We start from the raw sequence: 11090 nt of genomic DNA on the forward strand, positions 1-11090 counted from the left end.
CATCAGCTGTCCTCTGCAGATCATTAGCTTTAATCTTGACATGATCAACTCATCCTTTCATCTTTCCGAGGTCGGCAACATAAATATCCTGATAACGAGAAGAGTTCTCTGCGGAGATGTAACCGGAATTTCCCATACTGGCCACTATCATTGTACAGGATTCCTGCAGAATTCCCGATTCTGACACAAGGGGGTTCGACTCAGACAAAGTAGATGTTTCCCACCGGCTCACACCAGGCGTAAACATCGGCAAGTTGTCCCATGTGGGGCGAGTGTGGCGACAGAAGTGAACATTGGCTGGCAGGACTAGTGTTACATGCTCTCCCCCGGCGCCTTGGCTGGGGGTCAAGTGGAGCTCACGATGGCATTCCGAAATCAATTTTGCCATCTGGAATCCATGATACATAACATCGTGTCCATTGTTCCCACATCTGGAAAATCTGGATGCAGAAACACAGGCCCACATACAATTTGCGATCGTAATTCCATACAGGAATTCCACACCACACAACGTGTACCGAGGGCCTACATTGGATAATCGTAATACCTGTTATTTGCATAGCTCGTAAACGAGACGTGCGTTACGAAGCTCTGAAAAAACACAAGCCACCTTATTAATTATGTATTTGAGCCTGAAAAAACGACTGGAGTGAGGCGACATGCCTTAAACACTGAGTAAAGTAGCGACACTAAACTGAGTTACTCACATTAAATCGAACCACGATAGGACGGCAGCTCTCACTGACGTTACTAGCCTCACTGTGACTTCTTAGTCATCTCCCATCACTCCAGGGCCCGCGCCGCCCAGGGCGCCAGTGCCCGCTGTGGGGGTGGGTGGGGGGGTGTTGGAGTGTTGGTTTGGACACGACTAAACCCACTTCCAACTCCGGACCAGGGCTATGGAGCACCGGAGAAATATGATGGCAGGCTCATTAGATAGTGACAACCCCATCTCATTTGCACTGAACCGTAAAGCAGCCTGGGTGTGCAACAGCTGCATGGCTGCGGCAGGGGACACATTTACTGCCCTGAAACGAAAGAGAATCAGGGAGGCCGTCCTGCGGAGATCCTCGAGGCGCTAGGGAGTGAAAAAACAACGGGAAGGCAGCATAGCGGCGTTGCCTAGCCTCACACCTTTGCTGTGCAGCCTGTCCCTATTTAGCTCGGGATGTAGTAATGTATTTGAAACCTCCGCTGGATTTGTACTTCAAATTCGGCTTGTGTGTGCGAGTGCCTTAAATGAACATCAATTACTTTTACGAGGGTCCAAGGGAGTTGTTAAAATGGCCCTTGTTCATCTATTCTATCTTGTATCCTGCGTCTACGACCGGAAGGTTATCGCATCTCCGCTCCATCCATTTCCGCAGGGCCCCGGCCTACATAATAGTGCACGATGCGCTTCTTGTCGGGCATGCAGAGCGGTGAATGGAGCAGTGCTCTGAGCGCGGGATGTGTAATACCGTGACTGCGAGCGATCGCACTGACTTCACCCACCATGGTCAATGCTGCGCCGCATAGCCTGTCCCCTCGTCAGACGCTGCCACCCTGGTGGGGGGGGGGAGCAGCCCTGGATGCTGACATTGACCCTTTGATTTGATGCGGGTAGGCGGGCCCTATGCGGGTAAACGTCCCTTACGGTATGCACCCTTTGCGATTAAGTCGTCTTAATACCCCGCTTGTCATGCACCCCACTTCATGCAAGTCTGTTATGTACCCACCTAAAATTAATATTGTATTATAAAAACGGCCACCACATTTACGGGAGGGCGGGGGGGGGGGGGGGGGGGGGGGGGGTTGAGAGTGAATTTGTTTCTTTAACCGCTTCACAGTTAAAGGGGCAGCTCAGCCTCAGGGACACATCAAAACGTTGCGCACCCATTCAAAGCGTGGCCCGAGCAGGGAGGAAGCTGGTGCCTTCAATGCTGGACCAGATTCGGGGGCGTTCCCGAGAACAGGCTTTCGGCTGACGTAGCCAAAAGCCAAAAAATCTCGGGAACGCCCCCGAATCTGGTCCGGCATTGACAGACAGGCCCGTCTTCCAATGGCTAGCCTCCATTTATGGAGCTAGCCAGTGAAAGACGGGGGCGGATTCCCAGCCCCCCTACTATACTCATTAGGATTTTTCCTAGCACATGCGTACTTCGTACGCATGCATCGCTAGTCAAAACCTAATAAAGGGCCACATGTATCATGTATCTTACCGATCGCAAATGACCTGATTCCCAGATTCGCGGCGTTTGCGACCGCTAAAAGGCATTTTGGTATGTATGAATTCAAATTTGCGATTCGATAACATGTTACCAAATTGCAATTTGGAAATGCAAATACATACAGATTCGGTATTAGGAAGGGGGTGTTTAGGGCGTCCCTTCATAATACCGAATCGCAGCGGTATGTAGGAATGTTTTGAAACCGAAATGCAGTCACAAAACATTTGCATTTTACCACCTTCTTTAAGTAGGTGGTAACCCATTCACAAATGAGAAGGGGTCCCTACAATGTTTTTTTAAGAGCTGGCTGGGACCACTGCTTGCTCTTGAAAAATAAAAATAAAAGTTTACATTTCTCTTTTTTAAACACAACCTGTTTTACTTTAAGGAAAGCAGGTTGCATTTAAAAAAAAAATGATTGTTTTATCAAAAAGCAATAACAGACATGGTGGTCTGCTGACCCCAGCAGGCCACCATCCCTGTGATTTTAGCAATTCCTAATGGGTCGCAAATTGCGACCTGCGTAATTGATGGTAATGAGGTAGGTCGATTTGCAGCCCATTAGGAAACGCTAAATGAATCTCATGGAGGTTCATACATTCAAGTAGCGATTTCATATTTTCCATTCACAGGCAATCTCAGTTAGGAAATCACTATTGAAATAATGGTACATCTGGTCCTGAGTGATTTGCCAGCATCACAGGATGTTGAACCAATAGCGAGATTCGAACCTGGGTCCCCAGTTCCAAAGTTGGCAGCTCTAGACATTATGCCACATCCGTTTCCTGCCATGGTGAGGCAGAGCTGGGTTTACAAAGATAATGACAGAGTCCAACTAGGGTTTCCATTGCAACATTGCCAACGGTCCTCCATCAGTGACGTAACCAAGCTCCCAAGCGAGCTTTGGAAGGACAAAGAAAATGCCATGAAAGAAACTATCAACAATAAAGACTCTCTTCATTGGCTGGACCTTAACTGCTCCCACAATGCCCTTCTCAGCCATGGTGAGAGCTGGTCCGCTCGAGTCTGGATCAAGACTGAATATGAGCTTATTCAACCTCTTCCACTTAGGACTTCAACTACATTGAGCCCCCAACATCAAGAGTTTACACCAACCTTCGGTGGCAGAGCGGCTTTCCTTCACTGGTAGAAAATCAAGATAAGACAAGGAGCCTTGACACCACACCATCCGCTGACCACTAATGTCGAAGAGGTCAGCGTCATGTGTCAAGAACAGGAATGGACCACTTTCACTGATCTTAAGAGCTTTGACTTTCACAATCCCATGATATCTGTGATTACGTAGAATTAATTATGTTCATGAACAACGTGCTGTGTAGATAAAACCTTATTCATAAATCCTACCAAATTTAGTCAACTTTGCATGAACTAACTTTTAAAGGGAAAGATAAAGATAAAGGTATTATGAATTCTACGACGTGAATAAAGAGCTTCCCAGAATATAAATGGAAGAACTCTCCTCAGCTCCTCATCAACCATCTCTCTGAGAGTTCTCTTTGAGCCCCAACACCTTCACAGAGGCGACCCATCACCACCAAGGGATGGACTCTGCGGTGCTCCCCGCGGGTACGCTGTCGCTGGCGGCAACCCATCGTCACCAAGGGGTGGAGTCTGCGGTGCTCCTCGTGGGTACGCTGTCGCGGACGGCGACTCATCATCACCAAGGGATGGACTCTGCGGTGCTCCTCGCGGGTACGCTGTCGCTGACGGCGACCCATCACCACCAAGGGATGGACTCTGCGGTGCTCCTCGCGGGTACGCTGTCGCTGACGGCGACCCATCACCACCAAAGGATGGACTCTGCGGTGCTCCTCGCGGGTACGCTGTCGCTGACCCATCATCACCAAGGGATGGACTCCCTCGGTGCTCCTCGCGGGTACGCTGTCGCTGACGGCGACCCATCACCACCAAGGGATGGACTCTGCGGTGCTCCTCGCGGGTACGCTGTCACTGACGGCAACCCATCATCACCAAGGGATGGACTCTGCAGTGCCCCTCACGGGTACGCTGTCGCTGACAGCGATCCATCACCACCAAGGGATGGACTCTGCGGTGCTCCTCGCGGGTAGGCTGTCGCTGATGGCGACCCTTCGTCACCAAGAGATGGACTCTGCGGTGCTCCTCGCGGGTACGCTGTCGCTGACGGCGACCCATCACCACCAAGGGATGGACTCTGCGGTGCTCCCCGCGGGTACGCTGTCGCTGATGGCGACCCTTCGTCACCAAGGGATGGACTCTGCGGTGCTCCTCGCGGGTACGCTGCCGCTGATGGCGACCCTTCATCACCAAGGGATGGACTCTGCGGTGCTCCTCGCGGGTACGCTGTCGCTGACGGCGACCCATCACCACCAAGGGATGGTGCTCCCCGCGGGTACGCTGTCGCTGATGGTGACCCTTTGTCACCAAGGGATGGACTCCCTCGGTGCTCCTCGCGGGTACGCTGTCGCTGACGGCGACCCATCACCACCAAGGGATGGACTCTGCGGTGCTCCTCGCGGGTACGCTGTCGCTGACCCAACTCTTCCGCAGTATACAAGGACCACACTCCTTTGAAACCTTTGTTCTTATGTCTGCTCGTTTCAGTTAACCCCATCCAAAAAAGATAATTACTTGGCAGAAATGCATATTGTAGTGGGAATAAATGCAATCTCTTCTGAGTGGTAGGAGCCCTGCTCAATCACGGTGGGCCTGGGGGACTTTGCAGAAACTTTGCATTTATTTGTCACCCCTAAATATTTTCCAATCCTATCAGCTTCAGACTTTCAAACCCTCGTGGCTGGAGCCACCTGCGTGAAAACATCTGACGCAACTGAATTCCTTAAGTAAGTCAGATTTCTATTTCTGTAGATGTCTTCAGTGCTTGTCCCCAAGTTCATTGACAGAGGATGGTTTTGTCAAAAGTAATGACGTATGTGTGAGTATCATTTTGTTGAGAGCCTCCCGCGCATGGATGTGTTTCTTCTTCTAGTGTTAAGTCATGTTCATTGTGACATTTTGGTCTCTTTCGATTTTGTCACATTATGCTTTGCTCCAACTTTCAGTTTTGTTATATATGTGCTCTGATTTCTGAAAGTCACATGTGTAAATATTACTTAACAAAAGCTATGTTAAAAAACATCTGAAACAAGGCCTGGCAGTTTCTTCACGAAGAATCAGCCTGCTTGTGGTTAGATTTATACCAGGGACCTTTGCGTTTTCTTCAGGAACCGCCCCACCCCCAGGCATGAACGTGGGTCACCGCCTCACTTCCAGTCATTACAGACACTGTCTCCAGACCTGATTGTTTCACCTTTAAATCATAGTCACTGACTTCAGGTGTGTTGGTTCAAGACTATAGGACCCAGAATAGATTGGGCTATCACATTCTTTCATTTGAAAACGAAGACCCGATACGAACAGACGCTTTTGCTGTAGCAGGGGATACGATAATACAATTTTTTAAGAAACTACCCCAACGCTCACAAAAGTAAAGGCAGCTCACCGCGCCTCAATTATTCCTTCTACTGCGAGATCTCTTTTTGACCATTATAGAGAGACTCGTTCTGGTCATTGAAGCCAACCGCCATTGATCTTGATATTCATCCCCGCTACAAGTCAAGAACAACTAAAGAGTACTGACATAGAAGAGTCTGAAGATTTACAGACTTTGAGAAGTTTTCTAATCCTTACCGGATAGGAGAATCATTAGTAACCTCCAGATAGTTACCGCCAAATAAGAATATCTCCTCACATCCTGAAATAATTTTTATCTCCTACATAATAAGGAATCCCACCTGACCAAACAGGACAACCATAAGGATCCAGTAACACGACAGACAACAAATCAATAGTCTTGATAAAGGTGGCACATAATAATACGCAAACCACCGAAACGCGTCGACGCAATTTTCTGTACAATTCATCTTTTTTTCCCCCCCGGTGTATATAAGATTGTAAGGTTATAAAACCAGGGGACGTTGAAATTTTAATTGTGAATGTACGCTTTGTAATTTCTAATTTGTATGTTTTACAATTGAGTTCTGTCTGTCCTTCATTTTTGTGCTGGTCACAAAATTATATAGTATTTTAATTGTTTTTTAACATTTTCTCCAGTGTAATTGTAAATTGTCTTTTTATTGTTTCAATAAATTGTTATGTAACTTCATTTTTGATTAATTTCTTTAGTTAGTGTGTTTATATTTGATTGTGGTTATAGCTAATTCCAAGCTTCTCCTGTACACGACCCAAGGGAATCATTCTGTTTGATTTAGGTATCACATAAAAGCCCAGGACTGAAAACAGCATCTGTAATGACCTGGGGGAGGCGGTTATCCTACTTGAAATGCAGAGGTAAACTCTTGTATTACCATGGTGAAGTCAGAGTTGAGCCAAAGTTGAAAGAGGCCGAAACATGTAATTTGAACCTGGAAATGTCAAACGTCACCTCGACTGTGTGTTAAACTGGGTCTGTTTCTCCACCAGTACTTCGAGATGTGACTTTCTAAAAGTTTTTAATTTCACTGGTCATACAGTGTACCCTGGGCGGAGTTCACGGAGTTCCGAGTAGCGGTGGAGTTTCTTTAGATAAATGCAGTTCGCTGTGATTGTCAGTGCCAGGTGCTTTTCCACACTGTGCAATCATCGGGAATGGCATCATGCACAGGAAGCGGGAGCTGCTTCTTTTCTGCCCCTCAAGTAGATTTTTACTCGAGCCATAGCTTTCTCAGCGGAAGCGGGCGGTTTCTCGACATGAGCGGTCACGAGCATACGCGACCACTCGCAATGAGAAATCTGACCGCCAGCGTTGGGAAATCTCGCCGAGAGGTTGATTTTCCACACTCGACAACTTGATGTTGACAATCGAGAATGAGGAAAAATCTCACATGGAGGTGGATTTTCCTCGCTAGTGCTTGCCAACTTGACATTAAGGAATGCGAGCAAGGAAAAAAAGTCTGCTCCACAACGCAAAGCAGAGTTTTTCGGAACTCCGCAAGCTCCAGACGTGGGGGCAGATTTACAATAACTGGCGCATCCCTGCATATCAGCAGCGATAAGCCAGTTATTGTGCGCCATGCCTCCGAAACCATGGATACGCTGCATTTACAATGTGGCGCACCATGGGGCAAAAACGGCACAGATGCGTGACGCATCTGTGCCGCGAAAGCGGAGCATTGCTGGAGTTGCGTCGCAAGCGCGATGCAGCCTCCTTCTGGCGCTGGGCCTCCTTCTGGCGCTGGGCTTTATAACGTGACGCATCTCCCAGATACTCTGCTTAAAGTAGAACTATTCTTAGAGAACAGAGCTTCTATTTTTAGGATACTAGAGACAATATTTTACCTCAGCCTCTAGCACATATACAGCAATTTGTATAAAAATGTGATGAAATGGTCTCGACCTTCTTTTCTGTATTAAGAGCCATTTCATGTGTAATTTTCGCAATTCATTCAGCTGATATATATATGCATTTATCTGAATGATGACACTGCTTGAAAAGCGTACAGTACAATCACTAAATTTCGTGTATTTACCTTATACCATTTCAATTGCGAAATATGTATTTTGGGGTGGGTCGGAAAACACACATGCATCGTTGAATGTTTACTATTGCTTAGTTTTTAGTAATGATGGACATCAATCTGTGGAGTGGGTGTTGTGTTTATATCTAGGACCCTAATTCGATATTCCCGATTTATGCCCTAATGAGGTTATAATCAATAATATCCTGATAAAGGCATAAGAATCAGATCCATATTCAGTAATAGCCCATGCAGTCCAAAGTACAGCACGGATACTCCCATCGACTCCTAGAAAGCAGAACGCATTCTTTAAACAAACCAAGCCTCCAGCAGCCCGGGAAATTCCCCCCCTGCTTTTGTTTTGATTTGAACAAGAACTCCTGAAGTCCAGAAAGAACTGTTAGTTCTTGGTGACGTCTTATGTCCAACCTTACGTCAGACCCGGCACCTTTCAGGTATAAAATACCAACAGTTGCCTTAAGCAAACACACGGTGGTTTGGAGCAGAGCGGCCATCTACTTGCCTGAGAGCCCAGCTGATGCGAGAGCCCATGGAAGCCGCCCCTCCCCTTTGACGCACTGAGAGAGACGCTGTCTTTTTCTCCAGCCGAGAAAATCCAGGTCCGGTGTTTCCAGCCTACCCTTGCGGGTTGCTGGAATATTGAGTCCTGAGGAAAGAGATACCAGACCTCCCACATTCTATTACCAAGGTACGGAGCTGACTAAACCCTTAGGAGAATTCTTGATGCAGATTCTTGGCAAAATAATCTTAACCAACTTAACTTAAACTGCTACTTACTCATCCCTTCCCAAGTATTAGGCTTAGGTCAGGTACACCGGGGTAGGCTTAGTTAGAAGCACCAGTTGAGTACGTTAGTCAATGTATTTATGTATGTATATATTTTATCCATTTTAAAGTATCATATGGCTAAGAAACCATATCAAAGCTTTGACAGTATTATTTCCTAATACTACTTTTACTGAACGCACTTTACTTCATGTTAAGTATTGCAATTGTGGCAATTCATTTCTCTTACATGAGAAAGAAGACTGCTCAATAAATAACACCTTTTATTGAAAACGCCCGTCTCTCTATTTCTCTACATTCTGGTGAAATTAAGTATGCACTGCTGACTGAGTGAAATAGCTGTCTATTGTTTTCACACAACTCTAGAGATATACTCTTATTCTGAGGGAGCAAAGTTGTCATGTTTATGCGGTTGTTGGAAACTGAATCCCTTCTTGTCTGAGCCAGGGGAGCTTGTCCCTCCCTATTCATTCAAGAAAGTTTCCAGTGACCTCTGAGCTAGCTGGCACAAACCTAAATTAAGTTTAACATAGTCAGTAGAGACCTAGATGACCTCAGTCCTACGTCTACACTGCTGTTTATGTTATTCCAATGCGCAGAGCCTATTGGGAAAATAGGAACTACACTATAGCGTCACATTGTAAGTACCACACCCCCTCCCCCCCTCGACCCTGTTCAAAATCATCGAGTCTTTGTCGGCTTTGCAATCCCCTGATCCTACAATAGCAACTCAGGAGCTCTGCGATCAGATTTCAACTTTCTTCAATGAAAAGATAACTGACATCCACTCAGGCCTAGAAGTTCTTAATCAAGAACTAGGACCCTCAGCTGTCCCAGTGTTACATCCCGCGAAAGACCCAATAGAGTCATCACAGGCTAATCTTAACATCTTCCCCCCGCTCACACTAGAGCAACTCAACCTGCACTTAGACAAGCTTAAATCAGGATCCCCCCTCGACCCTTGTCCCCTGAAGATCTTTAAAGAATGCAGAGATATTCTTCTTTCTGCTTTTCTAGAAGTCATCAACCTGGCAATCCAGGAAGGTGTCTTCCCGACCCCCTGGAAAATGGCCATAGTTAAGCCCCTCCTAAAAAAGGCCTCGTTGGATCCTGGGATTTTAAAGAACTTCCGGCCTATTTCACCTCTCCCAGCCCCCGCACAAATGCTAGAGGCCCATTTAAACAACCATCTGAGTGCCTTCTTGGAGAACTCCAACCTACTTGACCCCTCCCAGCACGGCTTCCAGAGGGCACATAGCACTGAGTCCGCCCTGACAGTTGTCACAAATAACATCCGTGCTCAGGTCGACAGTGGCCAGACCACCCTTCTGGTCCTGCTTGACCTTACAGCTGCATTTGACACCCTATCGCCCTCCATTTTAACCAAACGCCTTAGGGAGATAGGAGTGGACCGGCCGGCGCTTAGCCTCCTGAAATCTTTCCTGGTTGGCCGTGCACAGAGGGTCAAGCTGGGCGATTTTCTTTCCCCAGCCAAACCTGTGCAGTGCGGGGTGCCTCAGGGTTCGACCCTGAGCCCCATGCTCTTTAACATTTATGTAACACCGCTCGCCAGACTTGTAAGATCATTTGGGCTGGAAGTTCTATCCTACGCCGATGACACCCAGATCATGGTCTCTCTCTCACAAACTGCTGACATCACAGCTCGGAACTTTAGAAACTGCATGGAAGCAGTTTCAGGCTGGATGGTGAGGAATTTCCTCAAATTAAATGGGGAAAAAACGGAGGTGCTGATCTTTGGAGGCAAGGAGGAGATCTGCTCAATGGATTGGTAGCCCTCTGCCCTTGGAGCCTGTCCTACGCCCTCTCAGTCCGCTCGGAACCTGGGTGTTAGTTTCGATACCAAGCTCTACTTTGACAAACAGGTCAGCAGGACGACTTCCACATGTTGTGGTGTCCTTAGAACCTTGAGGAAATTAGTACACTATCTTTCCACGGAGGCCCGTAAATTGGTTACGGTGGCTCTAATTTCCTCAAGGTTAGACTACTGCAACACTCTGTACCTAGGAATTAATAAACTACAGGTACAGCGCCTTCAAATAGTACAAAACGCAGCAGCTCGGTTTGTCGTAGACGCCCCAAGGTTTGCCTCAGGCACCTCAATTAGGAGGGATTTGCATTGGCTTCCCATCCAGGCCAGAATAGAGTTCAAGGTCCTTTGCCTCACCCACCGTGCTTTACACGGTCTTGGATCAGAATTCATCAGATCCTTGGTGACCCTCTATGTCCCCGGCAGGGCACTTTGCTCAGCCAACAAATATCTTCTTTCTGTACCCAAAATCAACAAAGCCAGATGGGGCGAGAGGGCTTTCTGCTCCCTTGCACCCAGGATTTGGAACACCCTGCCGGCCGAGATTAAGGGACAAACCTCCCATTCTCTCTTACGAAGGGGTCTGAAGACCTGGCTCTTCAGGGAGGCATACCTGTAATTGGCACGCTCCACTTTTCTATCACACAGCCTTTCCATCCTCAGCGCCTTGATGCCTCCGGGCAAAGTTTCGCTTTACAAGTCCTATCTCAACTCAACTCAACTCACCAT

The sequence above is a fragment of the Lissotriton vulgaris genome, chromosome 9 (assembly GCF_964263255.1).
Source record: "Lissotriton vulgaris chromosome 9, aLisVul1.2, whole genome shotgun sequence".
Taxonomy (NCBI): Eukaryota; Metazoa; Chordata; class Amphibia; order Caudata; family Salamandridae; genus Lissotriton; species Lissotriton vulgaris.